Source organism: Chiloscyllium plagiosum, chromosome 4 (assembly GCF_004010195.1).
Source record: "Chiloscyllium plagiosum isolate BGI_BamShark_2017 chromosome 4, ASM401019v2, whole genome shotgun sequence".
Taxonomy (NCBI): domain Eukaryota; kingdom Metazoa; phylum Chordata; class Chondrichthyes; order Orectolobiformes; family Hemiscylliidae; genus Chiloscyllium; species Chiloscyllium plagiosum.
This window is the reverse complement of record NC_057713.1, coordinates 1,607,320-1,623,554: the sequence shown is the minus strand read 5'-3', so window position 1 is coordinate 1,623,554 and position 16,235 is coordinate 1,607,320. Positions and strand designations below refer to the sequence as shown.

The window sequence follows — 16,235 nt, the reverse complement described above, 5'->3', positions numbered from 1 at the left end:
TACAGCCGCAACATGACCTCCCAACTCCTGTACTCAATACTCTGGCCAATAAAGGAAAGCATACCAAATGCCTTCTTCACTATCCTATCTACCTGCGATTCCACTTTCAAGGAGCTATGAACCTGCACTCTAAGGTCTCTTTGTTCAGCAACATTCCCCAGGACCTTCCCATTAAGTGTATAAGTTCTGCCCTTATTTGCCTTTCCAAAATGGAACACCTTCACATTCATTTAAATTAAACTCCATCTGCCAATTCTTAACCCATTGGCCCATCTGATCAAGATCCCATTGTACTCTGGAGGTGCAGTGGAAAGTGAAAAAAGTTACCTCAAATTTTGGTGTCATCTGCAAACTTACTAACTACACATCCCATGTTCACACCCAAATCATTTATATAAATGACGAAAAGCAGTGGACTCAGCACCAATCCTTATGACACACCACTGGTCACAGGCCTCCAGTCTGAAAGGCAACCCTCCATCACCACGCTCTGTCTTCTACCTTCAAGCCAAATGGCTAGTTGACATGTAGATTAGATTAGATTAAATTAGATTAGATTAGATTACTTACAGTATGGAAACAGGCCCTTCGGCCCAACAAGTCCATACTGCCCCGCCGAAGCGCAACCCACCCATACCCCTACATTTACCCATTATCTGACACTACGGGCAATTTAGCATGGCCAACCGGGTCTCTGGCGCTGTGAGGCAGCAGTGCTAACCACTGTGCCACCGTGCCGCCCACTAAAGTTTTGCAGGAGAATAGAAGAGTTGGATTAAGTATAACCTTCTTTATGTCGGTAAAACTTAACTTGCTTAGTCCCTACATTGTTGTGTGGATGTCAGGGTTATAGTAACACTAGAATAGGTTGACTAAGAAGCAGATATAGGCAGCACGGTGGCACAGTGGTTAGCACTGCTGCCTCACAGCGCCAGAGACCCGGGTTCAATTCCCGCCTCAGGCGACTGTCTGTGTGGAGTTTGCACATTCTCCCCATGTCTGCATGGGTTTTCTCTGGGTGCTCCGGTTTCCTCCCACATTCCAAAAATGTGCAGGTTAGGTGAATTGGCCATGCTAAATTGCCCGTAATGTTAGGTGTAGGTGGGTCTGGCTGGGTTACGCTTCGGCGGGTCATTGTGGACTTGTTTGGTCGAAGGGCCTGTTTCCACACTGTAAGTAATCTAATCTAATCTAAGATAATTCGATGGATCAGTCTTGGAACTTTGCAGCCAGAATATTATCAAAACCTGTAGTCTTTGATTTATCAACCATTCCCAGCCACATCTTGCTATCACTTGGTGTGAATTGAATTGATTATCAGAGCAGGTTCATGGTTTGTAGCTCTGTAACCTCTTAAACATGGACTGTTCACTTGCTGCTTTACACTATGTTAACATCTTTAAGGGTGTAACACCATGTAGTTGAAATTAGCATAGAATGATGTGAAAGCATTATGCTATCTAACTCTAATCCATGCTATGGCTGATGGTTCACATTCTAATTTGCCATATTTGATATCTTAGGCCCAAAAGCACTCTCTCCTGCACTGTGGCTTATTGCTGAGATTCTGCACTCATTGTAACCCTACGACTGACAGCTCCATAATCTTTTCATATTATCTGGCTGCGCTCCTTAAAATCTTCATTCTTGCAGCAGTGCATGGACTGATCCATTAAATTTCACTTAACCCACACTTTTTTTGACATAATCATATTCTGCTTCTTCAATTCTTCAAGGAGAGTTTCTTAATGCCCTAATAGGCTTTTTATCCTTGGTCCCTTTACTGTTCCAAAGCAAATTGTTTAGTTGATACATGTTGCTACTAATTGGCTTAGGCTATTTTCCCAGTGTCTTTTATTCATTTAAATCACTGATCAGTTTCCATTCATAGATTAGAAATTCTTGTCTCTGATCTCTGCATTTTTGAAATTAGTACCGCTTTAGCAGTGAGCCCTGATTAAGGTGAATTGGTTAGTTTAGTGTGATTCTTCTCCCTTACTAAATCGTTTCTTCTTCTTCCTCAACACCTAAATGTTTTGTACTAGAGGAAATAGAAGGCTGTGTGATTTTTAAAAAAAAATCATTTGTGGGGATTTGGGTGTTGCTGGCTGGGCTGGCATTTATTGCCTGTCCCTAGTTGCCCTAAAGAGGTGGTGGTGAGCTGCCTTCTTGAATTGCTGTAGTGCATCTGCTGTGGGTTGACCCAGGATGCCATTACGGAGGGGGGTTCCAGGAGACAAAAATGAGGACTGCAGACACTGGAGATTAGAGTCCTGAGTGTGGTGCTGGAAAAGCACAGCATCCTCGGATGCTGCCTATCCTGCTGTGCTTTCCCAGCACCACACTCTCAACAGGGAATTCCAGGATTTTAACCCAGTGACAGTGAAGGAATGGTGATAAATTTCCAAGTCGGGCTGGTGAGTAGCTTGGGGGGGAACTTGCAGGCAGTGGTGGTCCCATGTATCTGCTGCCCTTGTTCTTCTGGATGTAAGTGGTCGTGGGTTTGAATTGTGCTGTCTGATGATCTTTGCTGAATTTCTGCAGTACATCTTGTAGATAATACACACTGTTGCTGTTAATTGTTTGTAATGGAGGGAGTGGATATTTGTGAATATGGTGCCAATCAAGTGGACTGCTTTGGCCTGGACAGTGTCAAACTGCTTGAGTGTTGATGGGGCTGCGCTCATCCAGGCAAGTGGGGAGTATTCCATCACACTCCTGACTCATGCCTTGTTGGTGATGGACAGGCTTTGGGGAGTCAGTTGGTGAGTTACTTGCTGCAGGATTTCTAGCCTCTGACCTGCTCTTGTAACCAAATGATCCGTCTCTTGAAATTCTGGGAACACATAAGTTATGCAACACTCAAAAATCAATTTTGGTTTTATTTCTGAAGTATTTTTATTAATTAAACTGAAATTTTGAATGTGGTCCTTTCAGGTAGAGTCGCAGTAAATCACGGAGTCACTAATTAATCAAGCCTGCCATTTCCCTGTCGAAACGTGGGATGTGTGTTTGCGTCACTTTACGGGAAATCAGAAGTGAGGTTACTGTTGGTACGAGACTCGAGGCTAACTCATGAATTAGAGGTGAGTTGCTCCAAATGTTTGTGCCTTTTTGGAGATTGTATTTAAGGATAATTAAATCTATCCGTGCTAAAAGAGCTACAGAGGAACCTTAATTATCTGGCATTCGAGTTATCTGAACAAGATCGCACGATCCTGATGCTTGGTTAAACTGTGTTATCTGACATTTGATTATCTGAACAAAATGCTCCCTGCCTGTATTGCTCAGATCGTGGAGGTTCCTCTATTCCGTTCCAAATTCCACTGAGTCTGAGCTGGGGAAGCTGGAGTCTGCTTGAACAGTGGTGAGGGTGAAGCAACGAAATCTTGTGATAATGGGGATAGGTCTCAGCTAGGGTTTCTATTCTAACACAGAAACTAAAATTGTTAAGCGCACATCTACAGCAAGAAAGAAATTGCAGTCGTAGAGTTATACAGCTGTGCAGACCAGATATCCTAAATTAACCTTGTCTCATTTGACAGTATTTGGCCCGTACTCCTCTAAATCCTTCCTATTCAGGTATTTATCCAGATGTGTTTTAAATGTTGTAATTGTACCTGCCTCCACCACTTCCTCTGGCATCTCATTCCATACACGCATCACCCTCTGCATGAAAACGTTGCCCCTTGGGTCTTTTTTATATTCTTCCCCTCTCACACTTAAGCTGTGCCACTCTAGTTCTGGACTCGTCTACCTTGGCTCTTCACCCTATCCATGCCCCTCATGATTTTATGGACTTCTATAAGGTCACCCCTCAGCTTCTGATGCTCCAGGGAAAACAGCTCCAGCCTGTTCAGCTTCTCCCTATAGCTCAAACCCTCAACCCTGGCAACATCCTTGTAAATCTTTTCTGCACCATTTCAAGTTTCACAACATCCTTCCTTTAGCAGGGAGACCACAATTGCATGTAATATTCCAAAAGTGGCCTAACCAATGTCCTGTACAGCTGCAATATGACCTCCCAACTCCTATAGAGTCATGGAGATGTACAGCACGGAAACAGACCCTTCGGTCCAAATTGTCCATGCCGACCCAATATCCCAGCCCAATCTAGTCCCACCTGCCAGCACTCAGCCCATATCCCTCCAAACCCTTCCTATTCATATACTCATCCAGATACCTTTTAAATGGTGCAATTGTACCAGCCTCCACCACTTCCTCTGGCAGCTCATTCCATACACGCACCACCCTTGGCGTGAAAACATTGCCCCTTAGGTCTCTTTTATATCTTTCCCTTCTCACCCTAAACCTATGCTGTCTAGTTCTGGATTCCCCCACCCCAGAGAAAAGACCTTGTCTATTTATCCTATCCTTGCCCCTCATGATTTTATAAACCTCTATAAGGTCACCCCCCAGCCTCCGATGCTCCAAGGAGCCTGTTCAATCTCTCCCTATAGCTCAAATCCTCAAACCCTGGCAACATCCTTGTAAATCTTTTCTGAACCTTTTCAAGTTTTACAACATCCTTCCAAAAGGAAAGAGACAAGAATTGTACACAATATTCCAAAATTGGCCTAACCAATGTCCTGTACAGCTGCAACATGACCTCCCAACTCCTGTACTCAATACTCTGACCAATAAAGGAAAGCATACCAAATGCCTTCTTCACTATCCTATCTACCTGCGATTCCACTTTCAAGGAGCTTTGAACCTGCACTCCAAGGTCTCTTTGTTCAGCAACACTCCCTAGTACCTTACTGTTAAGTGTATAAGTCCTGCTCTGATTTGCTTTTCCAAAATGCAGCACCTCACATTTATCTAAAATTAAACTCCATCTGCCAATTCTTAACCCATTGGCCCATCTGATCAAGATCCCGTTGTAAGCTGAGGCAACCTTCTTGACTGTCCACTACACCTCCAATTTTGGTGTCATCTGCAAATTTACTAACTATAACTCTTACGCTCACATCCAAATTATTTATATAAATGACAAAAAGGAGAGGACCCAGCACTGATCCTTGTGGCACTCCACTGGTCACAGGCCTCCAGTCTGAAAAGTGCAGAACATAGAACATGGAACTTGTCTTTTGGTGTTGGAGGATGATTACTGAACGCACCACAGCTGTCCTTCTCTCTGACCAATACATTGGGTATCCTCAGCGTGTTCTGTTTTTAATGATGAATCAGGATACTAATCAATCTTCAAGGTTGGTCAAGATACAACGTGCTGGTCCTGTACGTTGCATTTCAGACTTTTCTCCTACCCATTACTGAATGTAACGTTAAATGGATACCCCATCTCCCTATTCAGGTGGGTGCCCTAGATACTATTCCTGGTGCTAATTAAAGATGACTGGGGTCTTTTCTCTGGTGTCTTGTTGCTTCTTGTTTCATAAAACATTGTCAACAGTTCCGATGTGTGAGAGCAGAGTTTTTAAATTTTTAATTAGACAGTAGTTATCCTCTGACAGTGAATTTGATTCTCTGCAGGAAAAGTGTGATTGCATGTTTTCCATCAGTGGATATGATGTAATGTAAACTGAATTTTAATAATGTAATATTGATTATTACTTGTGACTTTCAGTTCCTGATTTTTGAGTTAGAAAGCAGCAGGTTTTTAGTGTCTGAAGTTGATAAAACTTTTAAGTATTTCTGTAACCATGACGATTTCTCTCATAACAGATTTTGATGCCTGGCTTTAGAGAGATTGGGTTGCTAATGGACTTCTGTTTATTTGGATTGTTCTTTGACCCACCATGAAAATAATGGGACCACAAGGCTTTTCAAAGTATTCTGGAACTCGGGTTTTTAAGCTGAATGTAAATACCCATAGTTGAGAGAGAGACTTTTAGTTTCACTTTTGACTTTGAGAAGGACAGTGCTTTGAAGTCTTTTATAATAGAGTGGCTGTGTACGTGCTGACTGAGGAGGTGGTGGAAGCAGATACAGCAGCAGCATCCAAGAAGCACCTGGGCAAATACATGAATAGGAGGGGAATAGAGGGAGACAGATCCTGTAAGTGAACATAGTTTTAGTATGGAAGGGCAAAATGTGGCAGCACAGGCTTGAAGGGCCAAAGGACCTGTTCCTGTGCTACATTGTTCTCTGTTGTTTAGATCCATTTTAAGAATTTTTCTCCCTGCAAACCTTTCACACTTTGTCCCACTTAATGTTGGAGAAAGTTGAAATCCGCTATCACTATCCTATTACTTTTATACATTTGAAATTTGCCTACAAATCTGCACTTCTATTTCTTTTGGACCAGCGGGCCTATCGTACATCCCAGCAATATGATTGCTCCATTTTGAGTTATACCCATATGGTTTCTTTGAGGATCCTTCTAAAATGTCACCCATCCTTGCTGCTGTAATAGATTCCCTGATCAATTTTGCAACAATTTATCTCCTTCCCTGTCTATCGAAGACCCTGCATCCTGAAATATTGAGTGACCAATCCTGCCCCTCTCAGTGACAGCAGTGACATTATACTCGTTTTAATCTGTGCCCTTAACTCAGCTGCCTTGTTCATGTGCCTTTTTGCATTAAAATAAATAGCAAGTAACCTTCCTAAGCTCCCTGTGCCTTAAATAGCCTATATTTCTGTGCCTTCTTGATTCACTTGCTATCTTTTCTAATTTTGGTCTTCATCTTGCCCTTCCGCACATGCAGGAGGTGGGATCTAGATGCACTGTTAGTTTATATGCTTCCTTACAGCACAAGCAAATCTCCCTGCAATGGTGCTGGCTCCATTCTGGTTCATAGGTCTCACCACCCTACAAAACAGCCCCAATGTCCCAGAAATCGAAGGCTCTCTCTCCTGGAAACATTTCTCCAGCCATGCATATTGGTCTCAGTAGCAGGAGTACCAGTCAAACAAATAAGTATGAAATAGTAGGGTGCTAGAGATCTGAAATAATAACAGAATATGCTGGAGAATCTCGCAGGTCGAGCAGCATTTGCGGAGAGTTAACATTTCAAGTCAGATATGATTCTTCTTCATAACTGAAGAGCAGTTACAATGAAAAATCATTGGATTTGAAATATTAACTGTGGTTGCCTCTCTACAGATGCTGCCAGACTGCTTAAGATTCTTCAGCACTTTGTTTTTATACCTGGCAAACAAGTTGCTCTTTGCTTTTTGTGTTGTGCTGCTATTCATACTGTGTGGTATCTATTCCATCACACTCTTGACTTGTGCCTTGTAGGAGGTGGAGTGGTCTTTTGAGGTCGGGAAGTGAGTCACTTGTTGCAAAGTACCCAGCCTCTGAAATACACCTGTAGGTGTGGTGTTGAAATTTAGGAAATGGCTGAACTGTTTTATATCAGACCAGATGGTTGGGCTTTCTTTTTGGAGGTAGTCATTACCTACCAGTAATATGATGCAAATCTTGGTTAGGTAATTGGAAACCCATTGTGTTGGCGGGAGTGGGGCGTTTTTGTCTGTTTTACACAACTTTTCCCATAACTTCATAAACTGTTGAAACTGGAGCTGAACATTAAAGGAATATTTCCCGTAATAAATGAGAAATGAGAAAGTAATTTAACACGCAGAAAAGGACGGGGGAAGGATGTGCTTGCCTCGGATTACTGAAGAAAATCTGAAGGATTTTGCTGACCCTTGCTGTCAGGATATACTGCAACTGAGAAAATGCTGAGGTGTGAACAGGGGCTACCTAATTTGACTCTCCTGTCAGAGCTTATTGTGGAAGCAATTCTTTACTTGGAAAGAACTTGCCTGTGAAACCTGAGCTGAACACTTTCCAACGTTTGTGGAATGTCAGGAGCTGTCTGAGCAGGTTTGTGAAGCATCCTGTGTGTGCATGTAGTATTTTGGTCATTGGTGCTATAGTTGTTTGTAAGTCCAGCCTGTCTTAACGTATAAATATTACAGGAAAGCTCTCTTTCTCACTGTTCTGATGGCCATCTTTTGTTCTACCTTACATTTGCAGAATCTCTCTCTATTCCTTAACGAATTGATTTAACATGCAGAAGGTAGAATAAAAGGTATGTTCGGTCTTGGGGATTTCACAAAGGCTGAGGCACTGTGTTTAAATCCTTGCTATCATTTTACAAACTGTGCGGAGCAGTTTCAAGGGACCAAATGGTCTCATCCTCCTACTTCCAATATTCTTTTCTTTGTTTCCTTTGTTCTGAACATTGTTTCTTCTCTCATTCTTTCTTGTCTTCATTTCACTAAATCTCTTTAAGTTTATCTTTCTTGTGCACTTGCTTGTTCTCTGACCCAGCATGAAAGCATTTCACATTTCAATCCTCCTTCCCAAGATTAATGTATCAGGTGTGGTTGAGTTGATGACACTTGCATGTCTGAGTCTAAAGATCACAGAATTGTTCTGGTGTAGAAGAATTTGTCCATTCAACCAACAATGCCTTCACTGACTACCTCAGCATATTGACTTTGTGCCAATTTGCAGATAGTTTCTATTTAAATTACTATCCAATGTTCTTCTTGAATGCCTCAATTGAACCTGAAATAGGAGGCTGGAAGAACACAGCAAGCCACCGGTATCATCAGGAGGTGGAGAAATCAACATTTTGGGTGTAACCCTTGTTCAGGACCCAACTCTTCTTCAATTGAACCTGCCCCCACCAAATTTCCAGGCAGTACCTTCCAGACCGGAACAACTCACTATGTGAAAATGTTTTTTCTCACCTCGTGCTGGCTTCTTTTGCAAAACATTTCAAATCTGTGCCCTCTGGTTCTCTTAGAAACATGAAGTTTCTCCTGATCTACTGTTGGCCTTCGCCATTTAAAAAAAGCAGTCCAATCCATTCTCATGTAGTTTCTCATTGCAAAGGCCATTCTTGTAACCCTATCCTACATTCTCTCCAATGCCTTCACATTCTCCCTAAAGCTTGGCACCCAATGCTGCCCACCGTTCAGAAAAAGATCCATTTATTTCTACTATTTGTTTCCTGTTTTCCAACTACTTTTCCATCTCTCAGTACCCTACCCCCAATTCCATGTGTTTTAATTTTACATACTAATCTCTTTTGTGTGACTTTGTCAAAAGCCTCAAAGTCCAAATAAACAACAACCCCTTCATCCAGTCCATTAAAACCTCGAAGAATTTGAGTAGATATATCAAACGTTGTTTCTGTTTTGTAAATCCATGTTGACTCTATCCAATCCTGCCATTGTTTTCCAAGTGCTCAGCTATATTTTCTTTATTCACTGGGGTGATGTGGACACCACTGGCTGGCCAGCATTTATTACCCATCCCTATTTCTTTCATAATGAATTCCAGCACTTTCCCCACTGCTGACTGGTCTGTCATTTACTCTCTTAAAGCAAAGAGAATCCAGTATTTCACTTTGTGATGAATGTTGTAGTGCAATAGAATGAGGCAGTGCTAATCTGCTCCTTCCAGTGATTTCAGTGAAATATGCTGCTATGGTGTGAAGCCTGTGGCTGAGCTCAGTGGACAGTCTTCATGTTTCACCCCTCTGCACTTAGCTCCCTGCAGCACAATGTGTGAGAGATTTGTTAATCATTAGATTGGTCATCAGAAAAGCTCAAAGCTGACAACAGGTTGCCAGGAGCTGTTGTACGGAGAGGCTTAGACTGACTGCGTTTGATGTTTTTTGGCACAGACATCAAATACTGCCACTCAAATATCTTTCAGCAGCTTTTGGATGCTTCGGAACAGGAGGTCAATTCTTGAAGAGTTTGTCCCTCCGTTCCGTTAGGTTGTGGTTGATCTGTACTTGAGTTTCTTCATGTGCCTCTCAATTCAGTCCTAAACATATCACCTAACTACCAGCTTTCTAAAGGATTTTGTGTCAATGAGATTTCCATGCTGCTTTGTGTGATTTCTTTCCTGACTTTTCTGAATGGCCTGGCTCTAACTTCAGCACACTTATTCTGGACTTTTTCACCAGAAAAAGTAGTTTTTCTCTCCCTACTTTATCAACTAAAAGCAAATAAGATCAGCTAATACCTTGATTTATGAACTAACTCAAAATCATCGGCCACTTCTGCTGCTAACCTTGCAGTTTTAACTCTCTGCTCTTCCACACGAGTTCTCAATACTTCAGGAAATGAATTTTTGAACTTCTCCAAAATAATAATCTCTCCAAGAGAGTAATATGTTTGATCTATTTTCAATCTCCTTATCAACCTATCAAAGTTACTTTGTTTGATCCATTCAAATTCTTTGTATGTTTGATCAGGCTCCCTCCTTAGATTCCTAAAATGTTGGCTGTCACTTAATGTGCACTTAAGTTTGCTTTTTTCACCTCGTCATACTCTCAGGTGGAGATGCAAATACCTACCAATTTTGTTCGGATCAACAATACCCAAATGGTCACCGGCCATTTCATTTCTTTAGCCACTCTCTCAAATGAAATGAAAAAGGCTTCTACGTCCTTCTCATCAAATGTTGGTAATGCTTGGACATATTTAAACAGATTCCTGCCAGGCTTTTGGCTATGATGGGTTTGCTCATCATCACTATCCTCCTCACTACTTCTACTTTCTACCTTTTTAAGTCGACTTTTCTCTTTCAATGCCAACGTCTGAAGTTCAAACTCTTTCTCTTTCTCTTATGTGTGGGCCATCCTTTCCGTTTTGTCCTGCCAGAGTTTTTCTTTCTTTTTCTTATTCCCTTGTCATTGCCTCTAATTCAAGCTGCTTCATTTACAATTGAATTTTAGCCATTTCCAATTATTCTAAATGCATTCCTGGCATATGTCAATGCTGAGCCATTGTCACAATTATCACCCCTTCCACACCGACATAGACAATTCCAACTTCAGTTTGCTTGCAATTTTGAAAATTTTGTCTTGCTCACTTTGTGTGAACCACCAAATGTAACTACTTCTACCACTAGGAAACTCTTAGCGACTGAAAGAGCCATTATCACACCATATACACTCTGCTTAAACCAACCAGGTGCGACACCCAAAGGTAAAAAAAACACTCGCCACTCACTGTCTTTGAGTCCATTAATCCTAAACCCAACCTAGAATTAGAGATTGTAATTCTGACAAGAGCCCCAATTTGTTATGGACCTGACCAGATGCCCTTCAAATATTTCAAGGAGAAAGGCTGGACTTTAACTTTTATCTCATTTAAAGGCAAATGTATTCCAGATGTAATTCAGTTGATTGCACTATTTGGCTTGAAGCAAAATACATTTTATTCTTACCTACAGATGAAAGAAAGAAGAATTGGTATAACTTTATTGGAAAACTTAACAAAATAATAGATTATTTAACTATTAAACAGCAATTGTTCCAATGTAGTGATATCCCATAAACACACCCTTGGCAAAAGCAACTTCAGTAAAACATTGTTTCACGTGCAATTCTGACAGCCGAGCGAGAGAGCTCCAGCTTTTTGCTGTGGCTGAGAGAGAAGTAGCTGCTTCCACAACCAACTTCAAAACCCCAACAACTAATGAAAGCTAACCTAAAACCCTGGTTTCTCTGGGAGCCTGACTGCACCCATTCATGCTGCTTCTATTCTTCCAACTTAAAAAGAAACAAGCTGTTTACTTAATTGGCTTGAAGAGGACAGCTCTGTATCTATGGCTTAAAACCTCTCTTCCAAAAAAAAAAAGGGAAAAGTACACCTCTTAACGTCGTCCTATCTGCACACCCGGTAAGGATGACAGATTTCCTTCCTTAGAGGACATCAGTCCAAATGGATATATTTACAACAATCGACAGTGGTCTTGAGTGACATTAGACGAGCTTTTTATTCCAGAATTTTATTGAATTCACATTTTACCAATTGCCATGGTGATATTCGAATCCATCTCCCCAGACCTTCAGTTTGGATTATTAGTTACTGACATTACCACTGTCTCCCTAATCTTCTTCTAAACTCAGATGATTAAAATGCAAGTTTATGGAACCTGCCCACGTGATTTAATTGATTAAATATTGGTATTCTACGTTATAGAGTAAAATCACAGCAGCATAGAATGTCCATCTGGCCTTCCCAGTCCATGTTGGCACTCTCTGGGGACCCTTTCTCTTGACCTACTCCCACAGACCTAAAGGTTTATTTCCCATGAGTCCCCATCAAATTTGCCTTTGAAATATGAATATCAGTTATTGAAAACATAAATCCAGATTCTGGTAGACCTGCTGAATAATTCCAGCATTTTCTGTTTTGATGTTTTATTCATCCATGGGATGTGGGCATTGTTGACTTGGCCTGCATTTATTGCCAATCCCTGAGGGCAGTTAAGATTGAACTTCATTGCTGTAAGTCTGGGATCACTGGTAGGCCAGACCAGCTCAAGTAGCAGTTATCTTTCCTTCAAAGACAATAGTGAGCCAGATGAGTTTTCCCAACAATCAACAAGGGTTTCATCGTCATTGTTAGTTTCTTAATTCCAGATTCTTTTTTAATTGGCTTCAAATTCCACTATATGCTGTGGTGGGGTTGGAGTGCAGTTGTACCCCAGAACGTGACCTGAGTCTCTGGGCTAATAGGGTCTGGTGATGATACCACAGTTCTATTGCTCGCTTAATCTTTGATTGCCATGGCTTCCAGCAACCCGATTTGAGTTTCTCTGGCATTCTCATTTTGCTTCATATTCCCAGAACCTGCAGTTGTTTGTTTTAATTCACTACAGGGATTTGAATTAAACTGTAGTGTAGTAAGAGAAGCCAGCCACCGCAGGCAGTAAATCATTACCATTATTAATGGCCTAATTTTATTTATCAAGCCTTTATGGCACAGGGAGGCCATTGACCTCACTGTGTCTGTTTTGGCCATGAAAGAGCCAACAAGCCTAGTTCCCCTTCCTACTTTTCAGACTGTAACTTTGTAGGTCGTGGAGCCTTTAGTTCATAGAACATAGAACAGTACAGCACAGTACAGGCCCTTGGGCCCTCGATGTCATGCTGGCCTTTTATCCTACTCTAAGATCAGACTAATCTACGTACCCTTCATTATATTAACTTAAGTGATTCATTTAAAGAGGGATGAGGGTTTTTGATTCTGCTACCTTTTCAAACAGAGTTCCAGACCTTCGCACCCTTTGGGTGAAAATATTTTCACCTTTCATTCTTCATTCTACCAATAATTTAAAATCGGTCTCTCCTGGTTGGTGATCTCTCCAAGTGGCAACGACGACACTTTTAAAAAGTGCTTCCTTGGCTGTCACACATGCTGTCCTTGTGAAAAACTTGATATATTGCAAGAATTTGTTTTCTTTTTCCTTGTCAAGAGGTCCTTTCTATCTATACTATGTATCCATCTCTATAAATTTGTAATATTCAATTATATTGTTCCTCAGCTTCCCATATTCCAGAGAAATCAAAGTTCACCATTTATTCTGAGCCAAAATTCTCTAGCCTTGTCCAACACCCACCTCCTCTGATTGCTGTGGAGAATGAGTACATCCTCCCTGACCACAGTGCTCTAGCTGCTGCCCAGCTAATGTTTTGCACAATCCCAACATCACCTTCTGGCTCTTATATTCTATGTCTCCACTAATAAAGAGCAGTATACTGTACATTCGCACTTAACCACATTATAACTACCTGTCCTTCTATCTTCAGGGATCTATGCATTCAAACATTCTATACTCCTCTGCACTTAATAATTCATTGCATTTTATGTCTTCAAATGCACTGCCTCACTTATTTATGATGAATTCCATTGCCATTTTGCTACCCACTTGAACAGGCTATAATATCTTTCCTTTGGTTTACAGCTACTCCTCACTATCAATTACATGACTAACTTTTTTTTATCATTTAGAAACTTCCTAACCATGTACTCTACATTTTCTGTTGAAATGGAAGATTTACGGGGCCCCCGGTAAATTCAAGCCAAAAAAAAGCATAAAATAAATCTCAGATCCCAGTGAATGGGAAAATTCGAGAGAACAGGTCATGTCTTACAATGTTGATGAGGTGGCCAGGTGTATAGGTGAGGGTAGTGCGATTGATGTTGTTTAATGTGGATTTCATCAAAGCCTTTGACAAGGTTTCACGTGGGAGGCTGATAAAGAAGGTAAAAGCACGTAAGATCCAGGGTAATTTAACGAGATAAATCTAAAATTGCCTTAGTGGCAGGAGTCAGAGGGTGGCGGTAGAAAAATGTTTGTATGACTGGAAAATTGGAGGCTGATGTCCAGTGGTGTACCATAGGGATCAGTCCCTTATTTTTGTGTATATGGTTGAGAATATGGGACAGCGATAAGTAAGTTTGCGCATGCCAAGATGATTGGCAGGGTATTTAATAGGGAGGAAGAAAGTCTTTGGTCACTGGAAGATATTAATGATATGGTCAGACGGGCAAGCCAGTGGCAGATAGAGTGTGACCCTGAAAAATGTGAGGTGATGCACTTTGGAAGATGGAACAAGGCCAGGGAGTACTCAGTTTTTGGCAGGACACAAAAAAGGAGGTTCAGGGAAACGGCGATGCATGTCCACAGACCCCTGAAGACAGCAGACAGATTAAGAGTGGTCAAGAAGGCACACGGGGCACCTGTCTTTATTACTTGTGGCATAGATTATAAAAGCAGGGAGGTTATCTTGAAGCTGTACAAAACTTTGGTGAGGCCACAGCTGGAGTTCTGGTACCCACACTATAGGAAGGATGAGATTGCAGTGGAGGAGGTACAGAGGAGACTCATCAGGATGTTGTGTTGGATGGAGCATTTTAGCTCTGAAGCGAGACTCAGCAGGCTTGGGTTGTTTTCTTTAAAGCAGAGAAGGCGAGAGGGAACATTGTATCAGAATGTGATGCTGTGAGTGACATAGGCAGAGTCAATAGAAAGCAACTCTTCCCTTTAGATGAAGAGTCATTAACAAGGTGAACTTTAAGGGTGAAAGGCAGGAGGTTTCAAGGAAACTCCTCACCAGAGGTTGGTGAGAATCTGGAATGCCCCACATGGGAGGGTATTAGAGGTGAAAAACCTCACAACCTTCGAAAAGTGCTTGAATGAGCACTTGAAATGTCACAACATTGAAGCTATACTTGAAGGCGGTGTTCATGTAGATGGATTGTTGGGTTGAAAGGCCTATTTTGTACTGTCTGACTCTGAGAACAGCAGAGTATGAAAATAAACATCTTAAGAGTTCCAACAGGGAGTGTGAAAAGAAATTTGTAAAGGCTATCATATTAATGGGTGATTTTTATAGTTATAAACGATTGGCCTGGTTCAGAGAATTGGGGAGAAAGTGAGGGCTGCAGATGCTGGAGATCAGAGCTGAAAATGTGTTGCTGGAAAAGCGCAGCAGGTCAGGCAGCATCCAGGAAACAGGAGAATCGACGTTTCGGGCATAAACCGAGAAGGGCTTATGCCCGAAACGTCGATTCTCCTGTTCCTTGGATGCTACCTGACCTGCTGCGCTTTTCCAGCAACACATTTTCAGCTCAGAGAATTGGGGTCAAGATTAGAGTGGTGCTGGAAAAGCGCAGAGGTCAGGCAGCATCCGAGGAGCAGGCAAGTCGACGTTTCGGGCAGGAGCCCTTCATCAGGAATTCCTGCTTCTCGGATGCTGCCTGACTCTAATCTCCAGCATCTGCAGTCCTCACTTTTGCCTGATTCAGAGAATTGCTCAGTGAGAAGGAGATGGAGAGTTGGGGAATGGGCAGGGACTCCAATTTGACAGCATTGTGGAATCCCATAATAATCTGTATTTCACTCACCCATTGTAAAGCGATTAAATTCAGATTAACTGATGAGACAGGATAAATGGCATAGCAAGTAATGTAGATGGAAACATAACTTTGGAAAGAGATATTAATAAGTTGAATGAGTGCCATTGTGGTAACCATTGTGCCATTTTGGAAAGGAATCATAGAGTCCACAAAGAAATGAGAGAGATTAATTGATTGCGCTTGAGTAAGATTTAGTCTCATGTTAGATGAGTCTGAGTAAGGGGGAACACAGGAAAATTATGTTGCATGTATGTGAATGCACAGTGGGGTTTAAAGATCAGGTCGGTGAGCTGCAGATGGAGATAAATGTTTTGGTGTGCCGCCTGGCTGAAAGAAAAGCTAGACTGGATATGAAATATTCCTGGATCCAGGTGTTTATGAAAGACGGAAGGAAGGGAAGGGAAGTAGAGTAACAGGGTTAAGGATTACAGTACTGGAGGGATCAAGGCACAATCCATTTAGGTTGTAAAGACTGCTTTTTTTTGACTATGGACTACAAAATGGGGGCAAGTGCTGCTTTAAAGCAGAGAAACTGTTGAATCATAGAACTTATAGTACAGAAGGAGGCCATTCAATCCACC

At 41.7% G+C, this 16,235-nt stretch overlaps 1 protein-coding gene across 3 annotated transcripts in view; it reads left to right on the top strand.

Moving 5' to 3' along the window:
- Window positions 1–2,941: 2,941 nt before the first annotated feature.
- LOC122548789 (anion exchange protein 2-like) overlaps window positions 2,942–16,235 on the top strand; it is a 232,087-nt gene continuing 218,793 nt past the window's right edge. For all 3 annotated transcript variants that reach the window (XM_043687561.1, XM_043687558.1, XM_043687562.1), the window contains exon 1: window positions 2,942–3,086. The gene's annotated coding sequence lies outside the window, so the exon portion shown is untranslated. The remainder of the gene's footprint in view (window positions 3,087–16,235) is intronic.